The sequence below is a fragment of the Ipomoea triloba genome, chromosome 6 (assembly GCF_003576645.1).
Source record: "Ipomoea triloba cultivar NCNSP0323 chromosome 6, ASM357664v1".
NCBI classification, from domain to species: Eukaryota; Viridiplantae; Streptophyta; class Magnoliopsida; order Solanales; family Convolvulaceae; genus Ipomoea; species Ipomoea triloba.
This window is the reverse complement of record NC_044921.1, coordinates 11829594-11857303: the sequence shown is the minus strand read 5'-3', so window position 1 is coordinate 11857303 and position 27710 is coordinate 11829594. Positions and strand designations below refer to the sequence as shown.

The 27710-nt window shown below is 38.5% G+C and overlaps 1 long non-coding RNA gene across 1 annotated transcript; it reads right to left on the bottom strand.

The window, feature by feature from the left end:
- Nucleotides 1-2708: 2708 nt before the first annotated feature.
- On the bottom strand, nucleotides 2709-3815 carry LOC116021697. Its single transcript, XR_004099040.1, has 3 exons — nucleotides 3555-3815; nucleotides 3382-3434; nucleotides 2709-3047 (listed from the first exon to the last, which is right to left on the bottom strand). It is a non-coding gene; the product is annotated as an uncharacterized LOC116021697 (long non-coding RNA).
- Between the last annotated feature and the right edge of the window lie 23895 nt (nucleotides 3816-27710).

Below are 27710 nucleotides of genomic sequence, written 5' to 3'. Positions count from 1 at the left end.
CGCGTTCTTGTCAACTCTTCAAGGTTAAACTCTAGAATGGAGCTGTGATGAATTTCTAGAGTTACCGTGTGAGACGCAACTGTAATTGATAGTACATTTCATATTGTTGATCAATGAAGAGTTGGGCAACCAGAGTGATGCCCCCTAGACGTAGGAACTGAGGTTCCGAACTGGGTTATCAATTGCCTCCTTACTGCTTTAAAGTTTTGTTATTTTTACTTTGCATTCCAAATAGAACTATACGCTGCACTAGTTCTAGATCTTGTTAGGTAACTTTCAATGAAACTAGTAATTAATTTCATTAATTGGAAGTTGCTTACGGGCTCTAGAACTTAGACTCAATGAGTCTGAATTTCAATGTCAAAGTGGTAAACATACTGCATGCTTCAACTTCAAGTGCCAAGCTTCAATTCCCTCAAACCTATAATAAAATCATTACTATTATTATACATAGATTACAAAATAATTATATATGAATATAAATTGGATGTGTAGTTGAGCAATTTACATTTTTACCTTAAGATAGTAGAAAAGTCTTTAAGTTCTAACTTCTACTAATCGATCACGGGCTCCAAATTAAGCTTTGAAAATTCTAAAATCACATCAAATAAATTTAAAAATAATTAAATAAAGACGTATAAGAAATTATAACATTGAATATTTGAACACAAACAAATAAAATGAAAAGAAATATAAAGGATGTACCCAAGTCAATTTTATCAATCTATCCAGTGTTGTACTCAATTTCACCCTCAGTTGAATCTTCATTTTCATTCCTTAGCCAATCTTGAGCACAAATAAGAGCTTGTACAACTCTAGGAGTTAAAGAACTTGACCACCAATGCTAAATGTTGATTTAGAAGCAACAAATGATATTGGTATAGCTAATATGTCACGAGCCATACTTGAAAGGATGGGAAGTCTATGAGCATTTGTTTTCTACCAATTAAGAACATTAAACTTGATAGTGTAAATACTCTCAGGTATATGTATTTGTATCTGTTATTGCATAATTTGGGTACAGTAGCTCGGGAGATCGAGACTGAAGGTTAGAGGCTCCCAATCACGTGATTACTCTTAGAGAGAGAATTAGTCAAAAAGTCCTTCCTATAAGTATCTATCGTGGTATTTATAAGAGATTCGAAGGGGACATACGTTGAGAAGCGAACATGCACGCCACGTGTCCTACATGCACTCAGCGGTCTCGGGGCTAAGGAGAAGCATCCACATGTAACGGAATGTCTGATTGGCCAATAGCTATTGGGCTCGATACAAGTGTCACACTGTCACTGTGAAAGTACATCTTTGAGAGCTTATCCCATGGCCTTGGGTTGCCACAGGACACTCACGTCGGGACTAAGCCTGAAAGAGTAAGAGTAGAAGCTCATTAGGCTAATGAGGGAAATAATCTTTAGGACGAGTCGGTCAATACTCGCTCGAGGTCGAATCAGGTTGGTAAAAGTCACTCACTTCATGTGGGATCAGATTCGATTAGGTTCTTAGTATGTAGGGGTCAGCATACTAGGGTATATTCCTATCAACTAGCCCCCAGTCTGTGTCTCGATGTAAGCTGTCACGTGCTAAGGGGATCAGACTATAAAATATGTAATTCAAAGGCAAGATGCCTTTAGCCAGGCCAAGATTCTATGTAACACCTGCCTACTATGAACCATACGGATCATCGCTCAAATTAGTTCGTCCGCCACGGTGTTGCGTTGCAAGTAAAAGCATAGGGATCTATTTTGAATTTCAAAATCTTCCCGCCTCTTTCGCATATAAATAGAGCGTTGAAGCGAACCAAAATTATGCTTTCTTATTGAAAAATTTTGAGAGCTTCCCGAGTTAGAGCACAAGTACTCAACAAAGCTTCCTAAATTGAAACACATCTGATCATCTCTCTCGGTAAGATTCGATCTTAAATACTCTAATTTATTTGTTTCTAGGTCTTTAGCATCCTCCGTCTTAGGTTTTATTAACTCTTTCGGTTAACGCCCTCTCACTAAACATCTTCCTCTCTGTCTTTCTTCTAAAGGAGGGTACTACTACAAAAATACCTTTTAACGTCGGTTATTTTGGAAATACGGCGTTGGTTTTTTTTCCGACGTAGTTCCAGCAGACGTTATAAATAAACTATACGACATCGATTTTAAAAAATTAAGGTCGTATATTATTATTAAATTTTTAAATAAGTACATACGACGTCGGTTTTTTCACAAAACCGACATCGTATGTGGTTTTTTTTTTAAATAGAGATACGGCGTCGGTTATTTAGAAAAACCGACGATGTATCTTGTTTTATTTTTTTAAATAGAGATAAGGCATCAGTTTTTTCACTGACGCGTTATCTCATTTTATTTTTTTAAAATAGAGATACGGCGTCGATTTTGTCAAAAAACCAACACCTTATCTCCTATTAATTAAAAAAAATTGTAAAAAAATTAGTGACAGCAATAAATCACTAGCTAGCAGTGCACTCATGTCGCCGTGCCAAAGTAAATAGAATTAAAAAAGCAACAGCAGCCTAGCTTATACAGATAAACACTCTAGGGGTTTACAGCCACCTAATAAATAAACTTATAAATCTCCCAGAGCACATTTCCAATCCTATCCACAATATTTTACCTTCCTGTTCACAAAAGTAAAACCCACTAACATTGCATTTCTTACAAGGGGGGAAGCCAGCAAAACGTTTTTCTCCACAGTTTTGATTGGACAAAAAGTGTTCTAAGCACTTTCATTCAATTACTCCTTTCACAGTTTTACTTAATGACAAATCGATTGCAAGATAATTGGATCTTCTCAGTAAAAGAGTATATTACAAAATTTAATCAATAAGAAATGCTAATACTAATTAACCAATCAAAAAATTTGTGCATAGCAAGCAATTGGTAAACTACACTAACCAATAATATCATTAATTGTCAAGATCTCTTGGACAGATGATGGCGTGCCAACATTTCTGGTACACCCAGCGCAGAAATGCTTTCACATCCAAAAAGCTGCTGCAGCTTTGTATCACATTGTATTGCCATTGAGTTTATAGGGTCCTAGAATGTTTAACAGAAAATACAATTAGACTATGAAATAGTTGGAAAATATAGCTCATAGAGAAGATTTCATCATTAACGGATCATCTTGGCTAACCATCATGCTGTAAATTCCAATATTGCAGAACTGAATACTCCAAAAAATTTATACAATCAAACATGTTTTCAATGCACTTCCAATGTTTCTCTCTCACAGTATAGCATAGCATGAATTAAAAGCAGTAACTTTGTTTGCCGAGTTCTATCCAATTATGCATTATAAATGAAATATGGATGAAAATAGATTAAAGACCAACAATGCAAGTTTAATTCAATTGATAATATTGAACCAAACCTCTTAGACTGTTGCTCCTCTAGCTCTTTGGTTCTGTATATTACTTTTACTCCCTGCAATCGATACATGATATCCATTTTTTCATTAAACCATGTGTTAACAGAGGTAAAAAAAACACAAATGCAAAACATAATTGAGAAGACAATGAAACAGAAGTAGATATTATAACTTACAGGAATGGACTCAAGGACTTTCGCTACTGCAGGGGAAGAATTTGGTCTAAGCTGCCCGATGTACTTGTCGTAATACGTATCTGCATATTCAGAAACAGGACACAATGGTTGAAGTGAGCTCATTCTCGGTGTCGTCCTACGACAACGTCACCGAAGAGGTCCGAGGGGGTTCACCGAGCAACATCGCGGACCAGCTATTCGAGATACGGGGCACACCCATGACATCTTTTCCCGAGGAGGCAAGCCCTTCGACTCGGGTAACTTCTGTCCACATTTCTCCTTCTATCCCAACTCACCCCTGACCATCCTCTGGCCCTTCACCTCAAATCCGAGCCCCTACTCTTACAAGTGGGAGGCATAAATTTTTAAATGTCGAACCGGTGGGGACATACCTAATAGAAAAATTCATACAAGTGCAGTGGAAGCATCATTCACTTTTCCTAAATTCTAGGATTAAAGAGGGAGTTAGAATATTTTACCCTTGAAACTTTGTTTGACAGATGCAAATCCTAAACGCCATTAGTCCGTCTATCGGCCAAGCACGGGAGAACTCCTAGATATTTTACGTGAAAACTCTTTTCTAACTAAATCTCTTTTTCAGTATATTTTATGAAAAGAGTAAGGTTATTTATATAGTGTGGTTTAGGCCCAAAGTTGCTAGCCTTTAAAAGTCCAAAACTAATCAATATTGAATTAATTCATTAATAAGATATTATTAAAATTAATTCAATATCGATAACTCTTTATTGATTTCTTTTAAAGTTCTCAGCATTACCACGAATCATTAAGGTGTGACTTTCTAGGTTCATAGTCAAGCTAGCCACGAGTAATATTTAATAACCCATTATTAAATAACTCGTAAGTCATGAGTGACACCTAGCAGTGTGTCATGACTACCTAATTGACAATTAAATATATTTTTATATATTATAATGAACATTTCCGTTACAAATATCATGAACATTCTTTCCATAGAACATTTGTTTCGAACCGGCAAATGTTATGGTCAAACTTGGTCAAAACCATAAACCTGCTTTAATGTCTATTCAATATTCATAACTTGAAGTCCAACTTCATTATACTATAGCCAAAGATTCTCGTTGTAAGACTATTGAATAGAGTAGAACAACCTTGTTACCTAAAGGCGGTGGATCCTCTATTGAACGGACACATGTCTCCGTACAATACTGAACTAGACCACCAAGTAAACTTGTAGTCCCATAATAGAGCAAAAGATGCATACTGGCAAACATTAGTTCACCATATGTATGAGACCACCATGTCGTCTCAAGTCAAACGACTGGGAATGATTATTCTTTGAAATGAGTATTTGACGAGTAGTATTATGTTGAGAAATGTTATTTTGAAATCCTCCACACTTATGCCTATTTTGAAAATGTTTTGAGATAGTATTTTACTTGAATGACTTATAACAATTATGTTTCAGATTAATTATGCCTAGGACAAGAAGCTGCTGGAGTTTCATTCAACAGGAAGCTGTTAGAGATTAGAATCTTCAGGCAAGATTTATTGAAATGTCTCTCCTTAATTTAAGGAGTTCTTCTTCCAACAAGATTTTAGATTCAAGAGTCTCACTGCAACTATAAATAGTGGCATGAAACTCTAGAAAAGATTAAGCATAATTTTCCTAGACTTTCTTCACGCCATTGCCTACAGAATTAATATGCAAAATTTACAAAATTGATTCAGACATATTTTACATAAGATAATGATCCAGTATAACTGGTTGAAGTGATTTCTCCTTGTTTATTAGTCCAGAAAAGTGAAGAATGGGTGGAACGTTGATTCCTAGATTCCTGCCAACTCAAAGATGATGAAGATTGGTTGGTGTGAAAGGGCCATAAATGCAGTATGGAAATTTGTTCAGCCTTGTAACATCCGTGATCATATAGTGGAATTGAGTTTCACTTTTGAGTGACCCTGCAGACGTAGGATAAAGTTTCTTCGAACTGCGTAAACATATTGCAGTGTCTAGTTTGTTTTATTTTACGCATTAATTTTCTACAAAAGAAATTGAACATTGACTGACACAGGTCTTAATATAGACAACTTTAATCAATTAAAATTGAGTAGTACTTGTTAGGATTCTTGCATTCAAGACTAACGAATTTAACAAAAAACTTATATTCAACATAATAATCACAATATTGATTATTAGACAATACTCATAATGTATTACTTCCAACAACAACAAAAGAAAGTACGCATATGAATGATTAATACACAAATATTTTATCAAGGTTATATCATGTATTCAATTAATCTATGTGAAGATAATGATCCAAAGATCACAATTTCAATATGCAATCGTAAAGAAATAGCATATGCTTCTTTAACTTAATATGGGATTTTTTGTGACATATAGGAGGGATGAAATTGCTTGTAGAGCTACGGAGAACGCAAACGTGTAACAGCCGTTGAGGGAAGAAAGGAAAGAAAGAGGAATGAATTGAAGAAGAAAGCTGAATCTGTAAAGAAGATCAGTGAACAGGAAACAACGCCATTTGAAGCAGCGGTTGAAGGCAGTTGGAGGAAGATCTAATGACGTCGTTTGGTGCTAAAGCGCGGTTGGCCGGTGGTTAGAAGCCTTGTCGGACGACACTATTTTGCTTGTTTTGAATAATTTCTCCATTTTCCATTACTGTTGGTTTGTTAGCAGGGATTTTAGAGCGTGCAAGACGTACAACAGTACAGGGTCCCAAAATTTTGTTAGAATCAGTTGTGTATTGCATGGGAGTAGTTTTGAGCTTTATATATTTGGTTAGAAGTGAAAGGTTGGATTTATATGCTGAGTTTGAATACAACTATTATCTTAGCTTCTTCTCTAACCCCTAATCTTCATATTCTTCTCTTCTTCTATCCACTAATACAAAAATTACCATAAAACTAAGATACTTTAAACACTGGACGCGTAAAATGACGGCTGTAACAATTTTGTAATTAAAAATACACTATTTAATAATTTTGTTTTATTTCTTTTTAAATAATGGACGTACATCTGCTGCAGTCGGCGTTCATTTCTCCTTCTCCGGTTCGCACAGCAGCAGCGGCCTTCTTCGTTTCTCCTTCGTCAGGTAATTTTTCCAACTTTATACATTATTTTATTTATACTTAATATTATATGTTGTAATTAAAAAAGAAATTTGTTAGTAAAAGAATCAAATCGAATATTGAGAGTGTATCCATCCATTAATCTGAAATGAGGAATTCCTTTTTTTTTTTTTTTTTCCAATCTTTGTTATCCATATCCATATATATTAGTTTGCATTTAGCAATTTATTTACAACCTAGCTTGCAAGTTGCAATACAGTTGCTTGAAGATTTCACATAAGAGCGTTTTGAGAAGGCAGGAAGTCTGCTTAAAGGCTTTGTTTTGCTCTGCATGAGTTCTGATTTTGGTGTAAGAATTCCATGGTGTTTGTGTGGTATGTTTATTCAGGACTACACTTTGATTGAAATGTTTACTTGAGTAATATGTTGTTGGCTACTGTTTATAAATGATGTATTCTGGTTTGTGGCACTATATATCTAAACCATTTTTCTACAGCTTCAGAAAAAATGATATTTTCTTGAAAAATATGTAAGATACTTCGTTTTTTACTCAAATACTCCATATCCTTTTACATGTTGGTTTCATCACCATTCTTGTTTGAGGTTTTAAGAAACTGTTTCCCAATCTGGGTAAGATTATTGTTATCTTTACTACTAGATAATTGTTCTTCTGAAAATCAATATTAACTTTGGAATTATTAGCTATCTTCTTGCCTTCATTTTAAGATTTATATCATTATGTGTTGATAAAATTTGGCTTAGTGTGCAATATAATATGCTGAAGTGTTTTGATAATTATGTGTTGGGAAAGTTTGGAGTAGAGTCTTGATAGAATTAAAGATTGACAGTGTCGATTATATTGGTTGGATTGTGCAAGGAAAAAAGTGTATTATTATCAAATTAATAATTCTTTTTTATTAACAATATGTGTCTGTGATATATGCGTCAGAGCTACTTCAAACACATATTGTCCCCAACTTCATACGCAAATGGCTGATTCTGTACTAGTGATCTTTGTTCTTCGTCTAAGGTTGTAACAGAAAGCAAGCGTTTGAAGGAATGCTTTGTTGGAAAATAGCACTAAAAATGGCATTTTAAGTGGCCATTTTGTGGTATAAATATAGGTGGGTCCACTTCCGATTTTGGGTCAGGTCAAAGTGGATTCAGGTTCTTCGTTCTTAGACGAAGAGATCGATATATTATACGCTCAAAATGGATAATGGGTGAATGAGAAATTGATTCTCAAAGTAGACCCATTTGAGATGGAATTCAAGTGTGGAAAGCAAATGTAGCTTTGTCCCACATTGGTTTGGAATGAACCTTTGCACCACTATATATACAAGGGTCCTTTCATGACTAATTAACTTGTATAGCATAGATGCTCCCTCTCGCGCGCAGGGGTGCACATCAAATCCCAAACATTTGTGCATGAAATTCTGAAACCCCCCCTACGGGGGTGGGAGTGGTACGAAACATTTGTGCATGAAATTCTGAAACCTACGGGGGTGGGAGTGGTACGGAGCGATCAGAGGATAGCTCGTGATTGTCGAGCCGGCGGTCGAATTAGAAGAAGTCGATCAGAGGATAGCTCGTGATTGTCGAGCCGGCGGTCGAATTAGAAGAAGTAAAGATTGATCCACGGACCAGAAGATATGCCGGGGTAGACCGATCAATAATCACTCACCGGTTGGCGGTAGACCCGACCTACCGACCTGTAGTCCAGACGGATCGCCGCGAGTTTATGAATAAGGAAATTGACGCATTGCTGGCACATCCGAGAAGTTAAATATCCAAAATGTGTCGATTACACCGACCTAAATAAAGCATGCCCAAAGGATCCATTTTCGTTGCCAAGGATCAATCAGATGGTTGATGAGATAGCCGGGTGTGCACTACTAAGCTTCATGGACGCCTTTAGGGGTTACCACCAAATTTTCATGCATGCCACGGACGAGGAGAAAACTGCCTTTGTGACCCCGGACGGGGTATATTGTTACCGAGTCATGCCCTTTGACCTAAAAAATTCTTGTGTGACCTATACTAGGATGGTGTCCCAGTTATTCAAGGACTTGCTGGGTAAGTCCATGGCTACTTATGTGGATCTCAACGGACAACCTTGCTGCTAGCTTCCGAGTAATGGAAAATCACAATCTGAGATTGAACACTAAGAAGTGAGCTTTTGATGTGCAAGGGGGAAAGTTCTTACGATATATGGTGATTTAGCGGGGAATTGTGCCAAACCCTGAAAAGGTTAGGGTTGTACTTGATATGCAGCCGCCCAAGACCATTAAGGAATTACAACGTCTTACAGGTCGGCTAGCAGCATTGAGCCGATTTCTTTCTAAATCGACCGATTGATCCTTACCCTTCTTCAATGCTCTAAAGACTAGAGAAGAATTTTGTTGGTCCCGATAGGGTGGTGAAAAGTCTAGAGGGGGGGGGGGTGAATAGACTTTTCCAAACAATAAAAAACTTTATAACACTTCAACAACAGAGATTTCAAGTGAATAAATTCAACTTGAAATGTGCAGCGGAATATCGTACGGTAAAGTGCTATAAAATAAAACTGCGTAAAACTGAAGAGATACTTGACATGCAACACGTTGGAATGTCTTAAAATAGCTCAAAGAATATGTATGCAAAGTTTGAAACACATGCGAACGTGGGAACACACAAACCCATATGATATGATCAACACAGTACGTAAAGGGTTAGTGAGTCAAATATGTAAATAATGTAAAGTGTAGTAAAGTAAAGAGAGGCAAAGATTTATAGTGGTTCAGAGGTGGTGTAATCCTCCTAATCCACTCTTCTCCTTCACTCCAAGGAGGGAATTCCACTATCTCGTTCACCCAGATACAAACAGTGAAACACCAGTGCTACACAAGCACTTCCCGAGTGTCTCGCACAAAGCTACACTCAACCACAAGCTCCTCTCACAAAGCTAAGCTCCCGAACGTCTCGCACAAAGCTACGTTCCAACCAAGTGTCTCGCACAAAGCTACACTTAGTTCACCCGAGTGTCTCGCACACAGCTACACTCCATGCAACTTCTCAGTAGAGATACAGTTGTTGTAAGAAATAAAGATTTCTTTTCTAAGACTTGAATTCTCTCGTGTATAGCTCAATATCTCAGCACTTTGTATTTTTAATCGTATTCACCGCTCAGTAGCACCACTTGTAGTTTTTCTCGTTTTGGTTCGTAGTGTTGTAATGCTTTTTTTGAGATCTCAACCGTGTTTGTCTTCAAGTCTTCTTGGGCTTTTTATAATTCAAAGAATTATTTGCCCGTTATGAACATTCAAATTTTGAACGTTCACTTGATCTGATTGGCCATTCCAATCTGATCATGATGGCCATACCTTCTCATTTAATGACCATACCGTTGATCTGATAACTTGCCAATTTGATCTGATAAGATCTCCATTTTGATCTGCTCATTTAATGCCTCTGGTAATTTTGAAAAATTACCTCTGCAGATTGCTCACCAAAGTCTTCTATTTCGGCTTGATTGATCTTTGAAACTTGTAGCCTCCAATTTTTGACTTGTTATCTTGACCGCCTGATATTGTGGACTTTGTATCCTCCAGAGCTTGATATTTTTTACTTTGTTGCATTCTTGATTTGATCTTGGGCAAGTTGATCTTTCAAAATATTTTCCGGGTGGTTCTTGCTTGAGTATAAACAATAATCTTCAGAAAATCACCACCTTCAAATTTCTTCTGGTTCATGGCATCACGTACTGGACCTTGTAGATATATATATGAAGCATGCAAAAATGGCTAAGTGTAAGTTCCACTCCAAGTTGCTCCATGACATGCTCCAAACTAGCTTTCACGCGTGTGTAATTGTCGTATGCATCATGCGCACAAAGGTCTTCACAAGTTACTCCCAAAATAGCTCCATTGACCAAAAGTTCCTCCATAAGTAGCTCCCTTGACTATTTGACTAAGTAGCTCCCAAGCTTACATAAAGACTAAAATGTTACTTATAGGATTCAAAACACTGGACCAATAGGTAGTATACTCAAGTCTTTAACCATTGCTCCATTTTAGCTCATTCAATTATATTCATCAAACTAATATATTTGATCCCTCTTTGCATTGTGTAGCGTATGGTGTAGAGATAGTGGATCTTGATCTTCCTTTCGTCTTTGACTTCTTGACTTTGACTAGCTCCATGGAGCTTGACTTCCTCCATAGGTTACTCCACAAGTTCCTCCATTGACTAAAAATTGACTTCCTCTTTTGAGTTGGATCATGATAGAATTAGCTCTATTCCTTGGTCTTCAAAGCTAAAAATGTTCTCCATAAAATTCGAACTCGTGCCTTCTAGCAATGATAAACTCGATCTTATCCATTGGATCACATACACTCGTGTGTATAGTGGAAGCAAATGACTTACAAGACTCATGACAAAATGAACTCTATAATACAACAATTCGAACCAATCTAATGTCATGACTTGTCTTCCGAGTCTAATCTCTACACTCTAAAAATAAAATAGGGGATTTCTAAAAATACAAATTGACTCATCAAAACTATTACAATTTTATTCCTAACAACTTCGTTTGGTTAGAGGAGTGTCAGGCCACCTTTGAAGGTCTCAAAACATATCTGATTTCTCCTCCGCTATTGTCCAAACCAGTGGAGGGCGAAACATTGTTTCTTTACTTGGCTACTTCTCAACAGGCTGTCAGCTCGATGCTAGTTCGAGAGGAGGAAAAGGTTCAGCATCCCATATACTATGTGAGTAGGGCCCTAAAAGCTATCAAGCTCGTTACTCGCCACTTGAAAAAGTGGTCTACGCGTTGGTCATCACTGCTCTGAAGCTAGTCCCTTATTTCTAGGCTCACCCTATCCGAGTATTGACAGATCAGCCGCTGGCTGGAGTTCTGAGGAATTTGGCCTCTTCCAGTCAATTGGGCGGTCGAGCTTACCCAATATCGAATTGAATATCAGCCGCGGCCCGCCATAAAAGCCCAAATATTGGCAAATTTCATAGTGGAATGCATAGCGCAAAGCTTAAAGGACGACCATCTGATAGACACCAAAAGTACCTAAATATTTAGGACTAATTAAAGAAGATTATTGCCAAACGAATGCTTTAAAAGACTCAATTTATGTATTTTTATGTTAACGTGCTAACAATTGTAAAAGTGCTTTGCATGGTATGTTTTAAAGGATTTTTACAGAATTGAAGACTTAGATTAACCAAGGGAGACATGTACGACAAAAGAGGAACAAACCCGACATTGGTACACGCAAAGACCAACCCGAAGATAGCAAATGAAATGAAGACAAGGAATTTCCCGTCCACGCCCCAATTCACGCGTGTGGCATGCGTGGACGAATTCCAGTAGGCCTCCAAGCATGCCTACACGCGTGTAGGCCACGTGGAAATGCACCAGAATCTTGCGCGAAGTTTTAGTATAAAAGGAACATTTCAGCTTGGAGAAAGGGACTTTTCATAATTTTCACTTCTCACTTTTAGGTTATGGTTAGATAAGTTTTTGGAGGAAGAAGAAGAGGATTCTTTGATTGCTATTTTCACAACTCATTTTGGGTATACTCTTTCTTTACTATTAAGTGATTTCTCTTTGAATATCTCTCTTGAATCTTTACTTCTTTTAAAGTCCATTGCTTTCTCTATTGCTTGTGTGATTATATCTAGATCTTTGAAAGCTATGGTGTTTATGAAGCCTATGAAGGGCTAGATTTTAGGGTATGGGCTAGGATGGATGGAGATTTTGCATTCATGATTCGAAATGTTTGAATGAGATGTGATTTCCTTTGATTTATTGAAATTGTGTGTGTGTTATGGATGTTCTTGTTAGATCGAGGGCCTCGATCCCTTCAAGGGTTTAGGAGCACCCTTTTGGCGAGATATCGCAAAGGGGTGAGAGCCCACTGCTCACATCTCTCACACTCAATCTGAGAAGATGAGGCCCAGAGGGATCTCGTAAGCAAAGTGTTTGATAAAATTTCCCAACCGACTGAGGATTGGGAGCTTGAGTGTGACGCCACTCAGGAATGTGTTCCGAGCTCCTTCAATCAAATCAATAGGAAAACCAACTCTCTCCTGTATGAAATGAAGCAAACTCCAGTAGATTCTAGCCCCATCCGTTCTTTCTTTCTTAGTAATTCCTTTAGTTTACCCAATCTTGCACTCATGAAACTATGTTTTACCCACTTTATACTCTTTTCTTTTGCGTTGCCTAAACTATGGTGGATAGAGAACTAGTACTCTCCAATTTGTCATCCTCGAGAGATCGACACTCGGGGAGCTTAGACTCTTCGTTTTAACACATTCCACTACACATTCACTCACCCTAAACATACAAGCATTACCATGTGACCATTCCCGAGTCCAAGGGATGGTGGGAGATGCATGTTGATGGTGCGTCAAGTCAGAAGCACCATAGAGAGGGGGTAATGTTAACTACCCCAGAAGGATTCCGACTGTATTATGCTTTGGAGTACCAGTTCAAAATTTCCAACAACGAAGCTGAATATAAAGCTGTTCTCAGTGGATTAAGAGTGGCTAAAGCTTTAGGAGCCAAGAAGCTTCGCATTCGGACCGACTCATGTCTGGTGGTTAGGCAGGTGAAAGGATCTTACGAGACCAAAGGAAAAAGGATGAGGCAGTACAAGGAAGTGACTGAGGGACTCCTAAAAGAGTTCCAGGCTTACGAGATTGACCATGTCTCCAGAGTAGAAAACTCAGAGGCAGACGTTCTGTCCAAGATAAAGTTAGGAGGAATACCAGAGTACTTAATGGACATATGTCGGAAAGAGATAGTGGAACGACCAAACATAGAGGCTCGGGATGAGGTTACAGAAAAGGTGAATGTGATAGGTCAACCGAGGCGCAATCGAGGATAAGGTAGTAATGGAGAGGAAATTACTCAGAAGCTCAGGTACTGGCTAACCTTATCATGTATAAGGAGAAAGTTGAGCTGCCCGATAATCCGGTAGAATCAGCCAGAATCAAAAGAATAGCACTGTCCTATGTCATGCAGGACGGGAAGCTATACAAAAGGTCCTTTAGGGGACCCCTGTTCTTATGCCTATTCCCGCCGATGCCAAAAAAGTAATGGAAGAAGCACACTCGGGGATTTGCTCGGCCCATCAAGGAACTCACACTTTGGCACGAAAGCTGGTATTGCAAGGATACTATTGGCTGACCATGGTCAGAGACTGCATCTGAAAGGTGGCAAGGTGTCTTGTATGTCAAGCCTTCGCTCGGAAAGAAACAAGGCTGGTTTCCTTCTGTACGCCGGTCACCACTGTCATTCCCTTTGCAAGGTGGGGTATTGATTTATTGGGCCCACTGCCAGTCGCACCGGGGCGGCACAGGTTCTGTATAATCACTGTTGATTACTTCACCAAACGGGTAGAGGCCGAGCCATTAGTCAAAATCACCGAGTATCAGTGCCGGAAGTTCCTTTGGAAGAATATAATTTGCCGGTTTGGTATACCCGAGCATTTGATAAGTGATAACGGTCGGTAATTTGATTGTCGGCCATTTGCCGAGTTCTGTGAGCAGTTCGGGATCCGGCACACTAAGGTATCCGCAGCCTATCCCCAGGAGAACGGACAGGTAGAGAATGTGAATCAAACTATTGTGGATGGTATACGGAAGAAGCTAAGTGACCTCAAAGGAAGTTCGGTGAGTGAGCTAGAACAAGTGCTATGGGCTTACCGCACGAGTTCGAGAAAGGCGATTGGAAAAACCACCCTTTTACTTGACATATGGGTTTGACGCAAAGGTACCCATTGAAGTGCTCGAACCTAGTGATCGAGTTATGCGGTACACCGATAAAGCAAATAAAGAAAGTCTGATGATAGAGAAGAACTTCCTTGAAGAAAGAAGAGAGGTAGCTCGGCGCAGGATGGTCGAGTATTAGAGGTCAGTAAAGCGATATCAAGACAAACGTGCTAAGCCCCGCTACTTCCTTGAAGGGGACTTAGTACTTAGAAATCGAATTGCTAGTCAGCCCAATGAAGGCGGAAAGTTCGCGATGAAATGGGAAGGACCCTATCGCACTACAGTGGTTCAACCAGGAACATACCGGCTGGAAACAATGAATGGCGACCAGTAGAGAGGATCTGGAATTCGTATCACCTCAAGAAATTCTATCAATAAGGACTGAAAAGTCTGAGCTATTGTAGGGTTGAAAAAGCCAAGCTATTGTACAGGTTGAAAAGTCTAAAAGTTAGGGTAGGCTGAAAAGTCCGCCTCATTTAGGTCGAAAGACCCTTAGCTAGTTAGTGGCCGAAAGGTCTATTATACTTAGCAGCAGAAAAGCTTATCTCATGTAACGGCTGAAAAGCCTATAGTTCGATTATTTTTAGAAATAAAAATATCTATTGTTGGGCGTCGGCAGGGTTGGCTGAGTTCAGCCCCTACTCGATTCGAGACGTGGCGCTGTGGCTTACCATGGAGGGATGTGGTTAAATGGTTAATGTCCACCTACCTATCACCAATTGGTTTTAAGTAGGATATGGCAACCAAATAGCCAAACAACTCTGTGGTTAAGCGTGCTTGACTTCCGGCCATCACGGGATGGGTGACCCCCTGGGAAGTAAGCATAGTGCAGCACTGAGATCCATCATCTATTCCGAATTATCTTTCAGTGTAAAAGGGCGAAAGCTCGGTGGTCCGCCAGCATTCAAGTGGCGCAAGTTAAAACAAATTCCGAATTATCTTTCAGTGTAAAAGGGCGAAAGCTCGGTGGTCCGCCAGCATTTAAGTGGCGCAAGTTAAAACAAAATCAGGTGGTCCACTAGCCTCCAAATGGCGCAAGTTCTTTTAAGGCGAAAGCTGGGTGGTCCGCTAGCCTGTAAATGGCGAAGGTTCTTTAAGGCGAAAGTCGGGTGGTCAGCCAACCTCTAAATGGCGCAAGTTAAATAAATAGTCGGGAAACCGATACAGTTAGAGTGAGGGGTGGGGAAACGGACGCGGAGAAAAATGCATGAAGAAAAGAAGAACGACCTATGACAAAATAAAGAGGAAAAGGAAGTGTTTAAAGTTTGAAGTCCAAAGGAATCTGAGTGTGGAAAATTCTCCTAACTCAGGAGGGCATTGCAAGGCCCGACTGAAGAGCTAACTCGGTTTCATAATGAATGAAAGGCGTCCGAACCTTGAAGTTAGGATCCGAAAACCTAAGAGAAACTCGAGCCAAAGATGAAGGCGCTTTGTCAAGTGATGGTACACAAATTTTGGAACTTAGATCAAAATTAAAGCAGAAGATTCTAAAAGGATTGAAGGGTCCGAGTTAGGACTTAGTCAATTACGCGAATAATAATTTGTGAGTGGATGTCCATAAGGGAAGTCAAAGTTAAAGATAGCTCGGCTAGGCGATTATTGTACTTGACAGAAAAGCAAAGCATGCAAAATAGAAATAAGGAAGGCGAAAGGGTTGTTCATTCAAATATCCGAAAAAGCCCTATTTATATTACAGGGCGAACAAAAGCGGAATGTAAAAGTAGCCATAACATTTTAAGCCTCCGACTGAGGGACTCCGTCCGTATCCACCTCCGTTGGTCCAGTAGGTGAGTTACGCCCGGAGCTCCAAGAGCGTCGGCGATTCAATTGTAGAGCAACCGATGGGTCTTCCTCCGCAATAGCGCCCGTGTCCCCTTAGTTTTCCTTGTTATGAGTCGGAACCAGGTCATGCTCCATCCCAACCACGGAATTCAAGTTGGCTGATGAGTTCCGATAAGCGCTATCCATCAGAATCTCACCGCCAGTTGTATCCGCAGAGGCATTCAGAGTTACGTCCTCTGCCCCCTGGTCATCGACGGTGGTAGCTGGGCTTAGAAGGCTCCAACGAGTCAAAGAGAAGGTGGCGTCTCGGGCCTTGAGTTGGTCAAAAATTTCCTTTTGAGCATCCTGATACCCCAAGCCGTAATCCACCTCACTAAGGTCGAGTAAGAATTGCTTTCCAACCTCACCTTCCAACTACTTGTCCACAACGGTTCGAGCATGCATATTAACGTGGGCCATGGCCTCCTCGTGAAAGTCCTCCGACTCCTTAAACGCCGTAAGCACTTCCTCTCAGGCCGACTTCAGCTCTTCTGTCAGCTTCTTCGCCTTCTCCCATCTTTCAGCCGAGCTGGCACTCAGCTTGGCTATCTCGGCCTTCAAAGTTTTCACCTCCTTGGAATGAGTCGCCTTGGCCAACTTGAGAAGCTCGGAATCTTTGGTCAGAGCCTTGACGGCACCATGAAGTCCAGCCTGAAATTATTGAGCCTAAAAGAACGACAAGTGTGAGAGTTCGAACTTGAAAGAGTGGAAATATGCAAGCAAGAAGGATATCTGGTGATAAACTTTATTTTTATTGTTATTTTATATAATTTTTTTATAATTAATTTGTAATAGTTAATTAATTGTATATCTATTTTTATTTATTATTGTTATATTTAGTTTTGTTAATATTGTTGAACAATATGGTCATTTTTATTATTAAAGTAGTTTTGTTATAGAATTCTGTCAGTCCTTTAATTTCTTGAGTCATGTAATAGAATTATTCTTTTCCTTCCGTGAGTCAATAACAAAATAACGAAAAAGAAGATGTGCAGAAAAATTCTCTTTGGCATATCTTGATCCTAGGGTAGCAAAATATGTGTTGACATTGGAAGAGCCGTTGAACTAAAACAATATAAATAGAAAGGAATAATATATAAAGAAGAGAGGATGAATTTACCCCGGACCAGTTCTGGTACAGTGGACGTTCGGTAGTGTCAAGCAGTTGGGTTCGGTGGCAGCGAATTAATTACAGGTTTAGTAGATTCCTCACGCGACAATCTGGGCGATGAGCAATTGCTTCATCCAACTCTCCATTCAGCATAAAATTGGTTCGGCGACAAATTCCAGTTGCCGTCAAATTAATCTTGGGCAGCTACTATTGGATTTTGGGCACAGCACTTCTGTAACACCCCGTAAATTCGTTCAAGCCTTGAGACCGGTAATTATTTCCGCCGGGCAATTTATTTGATTTAATTAGGCATAATCTTTCCAATTGATATATATATATATATATATATATATATATATATATATATATTTCTTGAACCCGGAATTTATTATTTATTCAAAAGCCTAATTCTTGATTTAATTCTTGTAAGGGATTTATTCTAATTTGGATCCTTACAATTATTATAAGTAAGAGTATTTATATAATGGCCCAATCTATATATATATTTCTTCTTGGAAGATTTACTCCTTACAAACTAGTAGTATAATAAATAATGTGTGACTCATTCTATAAGGGCCAATTATTTCATATCTTACCCTAGTTGATAGATACATAATATATGTAATGATCTTTACCTACTAATATAAAAGCCTTGTATTCACAATCCTAATCCTCTTTTCATTTCCTGCAAATATATTTCATCCTACTCCTTTCACCTCTAAAGAACCCTAAAGTGAATCCTACATCTTCATCTTCAAGATTCAAGTCAAGATTGCTCTTTTAGGATTGTTAAGTCTTGGGTAAGTATCTATCTCTAGGAATATACCTTGCATCACGTTATTTTCATAATCTTTATACAAGTTCTTATGTTGTTCTTTTGGGGATCTTTTGGGAAAAGATGATCAAGATGGAGGTGGTGCTTTGTGAGGTGTTTTGAGGTTTTCTTGGGTGAACTGTGCTTCAAGAGGTAACCACTATGTCCACCAAAATCTATTTTCACACTCTCAATCTATGATATTATTTGGTGCATTGGAATCCTGATAATTTCCTTGCTGTAAGCCTATTTGTTGTTGTCTGTGAGCCATCTTTGATGGATTATGAACTTGTGTTCTTGATCCTTTGCTTATTGATGTTTATGGATGTTTATTGGTATGGATTCCATGTTTATTTGGCTTCTGGGAGTTATAATCTGAGTAATCTGATCCTATTTTTGTATTTTGATCTGAACATTTGCGTATTCTGTCTGAGTCTGTGATCTGAGGTTGGGTTTGCCCTTGCGGAGTACCCCAGCGGTATAATGTGTCCCGCTAGAGTCTTCCGTAAGTAGGCCACGGTGAGGGTTGGCGGAAGAGGGAGTTCCGCTGAGGTGATCTGGAGGGTTCCGTTGGTTCTGCTGGGAGTTTGTTCCAGTGAGCTATTCTGTGGTCTGTTTGCTTGGTTGTTTCCCCTTTTGTTCTGAACCTTGTTGGGTATTTTACCATGTTTTTTGTGTATTTATTCATCTCTCTTGGTCCATCTTTTGAATCTCTTGTGTAGTTGAATCCTTGATTATATTATCTGGGAGTTGTGTTGTGTTCATAATCTGAGATGAACACTCTGAGTGGTTGTTCTTGGGCTGAGGTTGAGGTTGGATATGGAGGGTGAATCCTTGAGTATCTTTGTGTATATGGGCACTATTTGCCTTTGTGTATATTTGGGCACGACTTGCCTTTGTGTATTTTGGGCTCTATTTGCCTTTGTGTATTTGAGGACTATTTGCCTCTATGTATTCGGGCACGATTTGCCTCTGTGAATGTTTGGGCACCATTTGCCTCCGTGTATATTTAGGGCACGATTTGCCTTTGTGAATGTTTGGGCACCATTTGCCTCCGTGTATATTTTGGGCACCATTTGCCTCCGTGAATGTTTGGGCACCATTTGCCTCCGTGTATATTTTGGGCACGATTTGCCTCTGTATATTTGGGCACCATTTGCCTTCATGATTCGGGTATTATTTACCTCCGTGCACTGAGTTTGGGTTTGATGATTGGTATGAGGATTGGTGTTGGTTGGAGGGTAAGGTTTAGTTCTTATCCTTAGGTTGAGGTCTGTTTGGTCTCTACTTGATTCTTGAGTTATCTCGTATCTCGTTAGTTGTTGAATATTCTTGGATATATTCTTGTTGGTCGTTTCTCATGAGTATTCTATTGAATCATTGATTCTGTTGATATCTTGTTGCCTTGTGCAATTATGTTGAATATTGGTATTGTTGAGAAGTCTTGGTTTATCCTTTATTCAGCGTGTTGTTGTTGAGTATCCGATTTCAAGTATTGAACAGTTCGTTGGTGTATATATTCTATATGGGTGTGTAAACCTATTTACAACTTATTATATATATATCTATATTTCCTTGCCGGTGTGAGTGGTGGTTGCTTAGCAGTCTTTTGCTAATGGTTTCTTGTATGTTTTCCAGGAATGCAATAAGTCTAAGCGAGAGCGCGCTAGAGCTTATCTATATGAGGCAGCTTAGACATAGTTATGTTATTTTAGACTTGTGTTTTGGGCATGTGTGCCAATGATGAGACTATATGTACTCTTGTTTAGATTTCAGATGTTTTAGACATGTTTGAGGATTTGTTATCTATGCAGTTCAGTTCTTTTGGTTAGCCTGTGCATCTAGGCCGTGCTTTTCTTACCTAGATGTGGCATGATACCCCTTTAGGTTATAAATCGCTTCCGCTATGTATGTTTGATAGTTGAGATAGGCAGCTTTTCCGTTAAAGTTTATCTATCTCGGCTTGTGAAAAGTTGGGGTGTCACAACTTCATACGGCATCTTTCTTTCTTTCACTTTTTTCCCTTCTTGTTAATCTATCTTGATCTCAAGTAGAAGAATGATACTAGGTGGAGTGCTCTTTGTCAAATTTAATATACATTGCTAAAATTTTCTATTTTAAGGACATGATTAATTTACCATGAATATTGTGTAGTAATTCTTTAATTTTTACCAATTGAATTAAGTTTTACCCTTTGATCTTATTTTAGTAATTGATTGTGTTACTGAGTGATCAACTTTAACATAATTGAGCTGAATTGAGGGAATTTCTAGAGTAGAGATCATGCCTATTAATTCCATGCTCCTAAGGGTAAACGAGTAGACAATTTGATTGTCTTATCAAATTGTCTATTTGGTTCTAAACCGGGTATTCCGTAGTTCTTCTTGGCTTAATGGGTTTTAACGGTTCGAATAAGTATCTTAAGTACATGAACAGTTAGAATACGTGACTTACTTTGGACGCCATACGAAGTAGTCATTCAATAGTTAGAACGAACACTTAATTTGACTGGCAAGTTAAACTAATCTTTAAAATTAATAATGGTTATTGATTCATGTTCCTAATCTTTAATCCTTAGTTGTCTTTCTTTGTTGTTATTTCATTATTTTTCCTAGAGCTTTATTTTTCCAGTTTCTAAACTACCTGCTATCTCGTTTTTGTTTGTTTTTAGTTAATTCATTCCTCCAAGTTAGTTTACTAGTTTCAGTTTATTTTATTGCGTTCAAGTTAATTATTTTCAAAGTTTATAAATTACATCGTATTAATTCCATGTGGGTTCGACCCTTACATTCAGCACACTAACACTACAACTGATTCATGCACTTGTGAGGGCATATATTAAAATTGTCCATCGCATGGAAGTAGTGGTAGGCAGCCGACTAAAGCAGAAAAAGATGATTGGTGCCCTATAACGACTGCAGATCCTCAGCAGGAATCATTTGCTCTAGGCGGCGGAAGATGGAGGTTTTTGCCTCTGAAACCCTCTCATCAGGGTTAGCAGCTGGAGTACGCCTCGTCTTCTTTGAGGCAGATGGAGGGAACGAGGCGTTGTTTGTGGGTGGAGGTTAGAAAGCAAGATAGAAGTCGATGGGAGTTAGGGACAAGCTGTCCGAGCAGAATGCGAAAATAATGGAAAAAGGTGGTCAAGAAGGCATGAAGGGCAATGCGAAACCCATATTCGACCCATAAATAATGGAGGCAACCCCAGGGGGGGATCATTAATGTCACGATCACCAGCCGCCATTATTACCACGGCCTTAGGCCCCAGCAGGACCCTCAAATGGTCCAACATCTCCGGATTTATGGTAGAAGTATGCTAGACGGGAAAGTTTATGTGTACATTGCGGCCTAGGCGCGGTTAAGATTCTCCCAAGGATGAACCCCAACCATGGCCATGGCCGGATGAAAGGGTATCCCCGCCGGAGTGTCAGCCGGACAATCGACCGGAGCATCATTTGACGCTGCCGATCGAGAGGAAAAAACGGAAGGACTGTTAGTTAGTCCGGGACGAGGGTAGGAGGAAGAGGCCATTGAAGAAAGTAGAAAGAAAAAGAAAAGAGAGAAGAAAGGATGGGCTTACCAGAAGTTATGGAACTGATGCTAGGAAGAAAAGGGAGGACAACGACGGAGGAAAGTGGTGCAATGTGGATAGTGGACAACGGATGATGGAAAACAGAGAGACGGCGGAAACAGTCTTGACTGAAGAAGAAGGAAGGAGAGTGAAAGGATGGAATGGCGGAGGAGAAGGGTACTTATAGGTGTGGACGAGGAAGGAGATGATGACACGTGGCTTGGATCAGACGAACGGGCGAGTGATGTGATGGTTGACAGACGGTTAGCTGGCGTTAGGGTGTGAAGGCATTTAATGTCTGTACAGCGTTTTAGAGAAGGTAATGATGAAAGCAAGAATCACGAGGAAGATTGAGGATCGAAAAAGGCGGAGATAGAGAGTTTCGCGTAGTTAGGACAGGTGGGCACGAGCCGACCTACAGACACGAGCTCCGTAACAGTGGCAGATCGAACCTTAGAGGTCGGACCAGGCAAATCCCTTGAAAAAGGGAGGGTCGAGCAAAACTCAGCCTGATCCTCAGACTTTTTTAGTCTGAGGAACTGAAAAGGATATTTTATGGGAAAGGTCGGACCTAGTGCAACTTGTAGGTCGGACTGTGTAGGGGAAGGCTGATTGACTCCTGGTTGAGTCCTCAGACTAAGAGTCTAAGGGACTGGGAGCATGATTTGTGGGAATTGTCGTTCTCCAGCGTATGGAACGAGCCGAAAAACGAAGTTGAAAGGTCGTGATAAGGTTCTAGAGAAGGTCGGACCCAACCCCGTCGAACTAGGGTCTGAGGGCCTACCTATTTTGGGGTTTGAAAGTGCCAAAAGTTCTTAAAAAGAGCAAGAAGTTGAAATTCTCGCACAACTCGTCCAATGCTCAGGTTTTTGGCAATATCTCCGCGTAGGAATGTCTAAATCAAGTGATTTTTATGTCATTGGAAAGCTAACTTGAAGTGTCACAACTTTGATGAAGACCACAAACGCTATTTCAAAGGATTCAGGGGTGAAAATTAGCCTAAAAGGCAGACAATATGCGTAGAGTGCACACTGCCTGCTGGCCACGCCCGTGGCCACAAGGCAGTGTGCCTTCATTTTTGGGTGTAGTTTTAGGGTTGTTGTGAAATTTGTGTATAATTGTTGGATCCTAATTGCATGTTTGATTTTGGAGTGTGCTTAACTCTAAAAGAGTAGTTTTAGCTTGTGCTTAACTCCACCTAACATCAATTCCTAACATTACAAGAGTCATCTCCAGTGGAACGATATCTAAAACCTATACTGTGATTTGATACTTGATGGATGTGTGAAAATCGTCATCATCAAAATGTTAGAACAATTATTATTATTATTATTATTATTATTATTGATGTGACTCATCAATTAATTATTTTAAGTTCCCTACTTATAATAAATATCCATTTAAATTGAATAATGATCTAATAATTTCATTATTGGTCAGTTAAGAGATAAAATAGTAGTTTTAACTACTCATCAGGTAACTTCTCACATTGATCAAACGTGAGAATGATTTTTAATTATTCTGATACTCTATTCTTCTCTTTGATCTTTCGAAAAGCTAAAAACTCTCTCTCCATTAGAGTTCTTAGATTAAGGGAATGCTAAAGGGCTAGAGGGAGAAATCAAGTCTCTAGTTCAAGCAACCGCAAGGAAACCATGGAACCAGGTATGTTCATTAAACACTAATTAAAGTACCGTATGAGAAAATCGTGTGTTCTAGAGATCTTGTATACTTAAGGTTTATTTTACATCCAAAATACTCCTCTAGAATAACTTGGGTTAGGGTCTAGCTTTGCTTCAATAAAGGATATCTTTGGGAACTACCAAGCCTGGAAAACACAAGTAACTAGATAGCGCAAGTTAGTTAGAAACCGCCATCCCGGTTTATCTAGGAGTGCCATATTAAAATCATGCAATTGTTTAAAGGCCAGTCCCCCAAAATGTTTAGCTAGATACACATGCGGTCCCAAGCCAACCAATGAATCCCTTTCACCCCTCCCCCACTGATGCGTACACGGATTGCTTCCCGCAATAAGTGCACACCCAAGGAATCACTCAAGAACCTTTCGTGTCCAAAAGAGGATCTTACCTTGTAGACTCTTGGATTTTGAGATCCCAACTCTACAAATGCCTCACCAAACTAACAAATAATACTCTCAACCCTTAGATTATTAAGCAAGGCTAAGAATTAGAGTATTAGGAATCTAGCACTAGAATTAAGATACAAAAATAAAATTAGCTATATAATATAAGTAATAGTATTCTTTTTGGGTTTTTGGATACAAACAAGATTGAATGCTTCTCACAAACAACCTAAACTTCAATGCACTTCTCATGCAAAGAAAAGAGAGAAATTTCACTCAAATTGAATTCTTACAAGGTGTGTCTCAAACCATTGGTTTATGGGGTATTTATAGGGGAAAATAAGGTATTAAATATTCTAGGTCACTAATCCCACCCAAAATAAAAAATTACAACTTTGTAAAAGTAATTCCCACCCAAAATTAAAAATACAAAATAATTCCCCACCCAAAATTAAAATACAAAATAATTTCCCACCCAAAATTAAAAATACAACATTTTGCAAAAGTAATTTCCACCTAAAAATAAAAAATACAATTCTTGCAAAGTAGTTTCCCACCTAAAAAAAAATACACCTTGCAAATAATTTCACACCGGGAAATTTGATCTGATACTGAAGTCTGAATTGTCTTCAAAAGTTTTTATGTGAAGACAATTGAATAGAATTATTTTTCCAGATTGATCTTCTTCTTCACAAAAAGATGTTGGACTCCAATCTGTTTGCACAAAAGTGTTAAAAGCCTCTTGAATCTTCCTTGACTTAGATCTTGTTACCGGGCCACTCGAGACTTTTAATGGATCATTTATTTGTTGCATTCCGGTCTCATCACCCACTTCCCCACCAAAACCTATCCTTAACCGTGATATGGATTTATAAAAAGTCGTAGGTAGGAGGAAAATACTCATAGAGTATGTGGGTATAGCCTAAGCCCCACTCTCAAGAAGTACTTCCGTCCTAGCCCTAAAGAGTAATCTCTTGTCCTAGACCCAAATCGGTGTATAATCTTTTGTTCAATTTATGCAAACACTACCCTCTTGTTCCGTCTCACCGCCGAGGGAAACCCTAAGTATTTACCAAAATCTATTGCCTGGGTAACCCCTAGCACACCCGCCACTACCATTCATACATCCTCCAAGAATTATAATTGAAGGAGATACTAGACTTATTATAGTTGATAGCTTGGCCCGAGAAAGCCTCATAAACCTGCAAACAACTCTTAACCTCCAAACTTTCATGTATATTAACCTTAAAGAACAACATCTTGTCATCAGCAAAAAATAAGTGAGAAATAGGTGGGGCTCCTCGTGCCACTCTACACCCATGAATGTACCATTTAGCTTGAGTATCCTATAATAGTAATTGATGAGAAATATTCTTCGAGGACGTAACCGTATACCTGCTTGGTATATACCCCTTACTTTGCGAGAACCAATTCTCGACCTTATCTGACCTGATATAGCTCCAACCCGACTCGAGCAGATATACGAACCCACGATTCTGTATATGAGCTTGTACAATTAACTTTAATCTCGGCACCAACCCCCATCCCGAGCTCTATTGTTTTATACTAGAAAACAAATGCAGGAAGCGGCACTCAGCCCGACCCCCCCCCCCCACCATTCTCAAGCCAGTCAGGCATCTTGTAGCACATGGACACCTCTGCTGGGCCTCCTAGACCCCCAAGTGCATGAGTAACACATGGCGTTCATGCCGACTCCCTAGCATGTGTTCCCTCCAGACCCCTATAAATGACGGATTTATTGCTAGGGGGGGGGGGGTGACCTTTAGGACGTTTCCACCTAACTCTAATAAGCTTGGGACTCTCTGACCCACTGTCACCTTTCTCAAGCTCAACTGTTTAAATAAACAAGCAGGCTTATCAATAGCGATTTACGATTCGACCCAAAATACAACTACATATTTGTAGATATCAGCATATTTAGCATATCAGTAATGAAAGCCCCTCAGCACAGATAATGAATAGATAAGTAGTATTCTGGTCGTGCGTGATACGAGCATGGAGAGAGTCCACATGAAAGATCCTCGAGTTTCTAGTGAACGAGAAAATATTCTCATAATACCTTGTAATGAGTAATCTTAGCCTGTCACACACGCACGCGCACACATAATACATAACAAAATTAGGTAAAAATATATTATGTATCACCTAAAAAAAAAAACCTATTTTTTGAGAACTTGTGATTAATCTAATACTAGGGCCCATCGGAATACAATTGTTATACTATGGATATGGGTTCTCTTTACATTGTGGACTCTGGTCCAAAAATCATGTGTATATAGTTAACATATTGTGTGTTTTTAATTAATAAATTATGTGGTTTTCAAAAATTAATAAATTATGTGTCTATAAATAAGTTGAAAGTACATAATATGTTAACTACTGACACATACTATGTTAACTGCTGATACATAATATATTAATTACATATTATGTGTCTCCAGATTACATATTATGTGTTTTTTAATTTATTTACAGGCACATAATCTGCTAACTAACACATAATATATTTAACTACAGACATATAATTTGAATGTCATTTTGAACAAGGGTTTAATTTACAATGAAAGGTAAACTCTAGTCCATTGTATAAATTGCTATCGGAATATCTGTTTTCCTTGTTTAAGAAATAACTTGAGATATTATTTTTGAGAATGAAATGACTTACTAAATAATAAAATAGACATTCCATAGAATGTTATTCTTTTTTTTGTTTTTTTTTTTTTTTGAAAACCCAAAGAATGTTATTTTATTCATAACATATTTGAAAAACCCAAACATTGTGTAAATGTGTAATTCCTATACTCTCGCAAAATTTATCTTTAAAATGATATATCACGAAATAAAAGTTGTGTGTTGTTATCCCCAAGTCCGAAACGCCACTGGAAATCCATGGTACAAAAACCAAAAGTAGTAGAGAAGTAGAGGTAGCAGGGATGGTTATTGCATCTACATGTCCTTGAAAGATCTACGCATAAGATCTTCTTTGAAACCCTCCAATTTTGATTGCATCATCATCCCTCTATTCTCTCTCTCTCTCTTTCTAAAATTGTTTTAGAAATTTACAAGTACAGTGGAGAGTGAAACAGTACAAGTGTAGTGTGTACAAACTCTCTTTTCCCTTTCACATTCACATCCATTTGCCTTAACCATTTAGTTGTTAGATTCAGGTAGCAAAAGCATGTTTTTTACATACCCTCTTTACTCTCCTTTCTTTATCACCCCACCCCACCCCACTTCTAGCTACTACCTATCCCTACCTTGCTTCCCTTAGCCTACCTGCCTCAATATGGCTAAAAGGCAGGCTCCCTTTTAACACCTAAGAAAAGATGTACATGCCAACACTCAAAAAGTATTGTAAAAGACTTTTATTTTTTCTCTCTAAATTATATGTATATAACATTTTTCTCTCTGAATTATTCAAATATCTAAATTAACCTCCTTAATTATTTTAAAAGTGATAATTTTTTCATCTTCTATGTTAAATAAATATTTTTGCCCTTACAAATAAATATTTTATTTATTTTTCTTTTCCAACCAATTATTACTTATATATAGAATCAAAATAAATGTAAAAAAGAACATACACTATTTTCAAATATTATAATTATAATTTTAAGCTAATGTTGGTAACATAATTAAGACTTAAACACAAATAATATAAACCATTTACAGATAGAGTTAATTTCATTTTTTGTTCTAAATTTATAGTTGACATTCTATTTTTAGTCATTTTTTTTCAAACTGTCATTCTTTGGTCCTAGTATTATTGTGGAATGACCATTTTTTGTCTTCCATAAACAAAATCGTTTAAATTTCATAAAATACAAGGACATTTAGATCTTCAATTTTAAAAATAAAAATATAGCGGGTTAACCTAGTTTATATCAAAATAT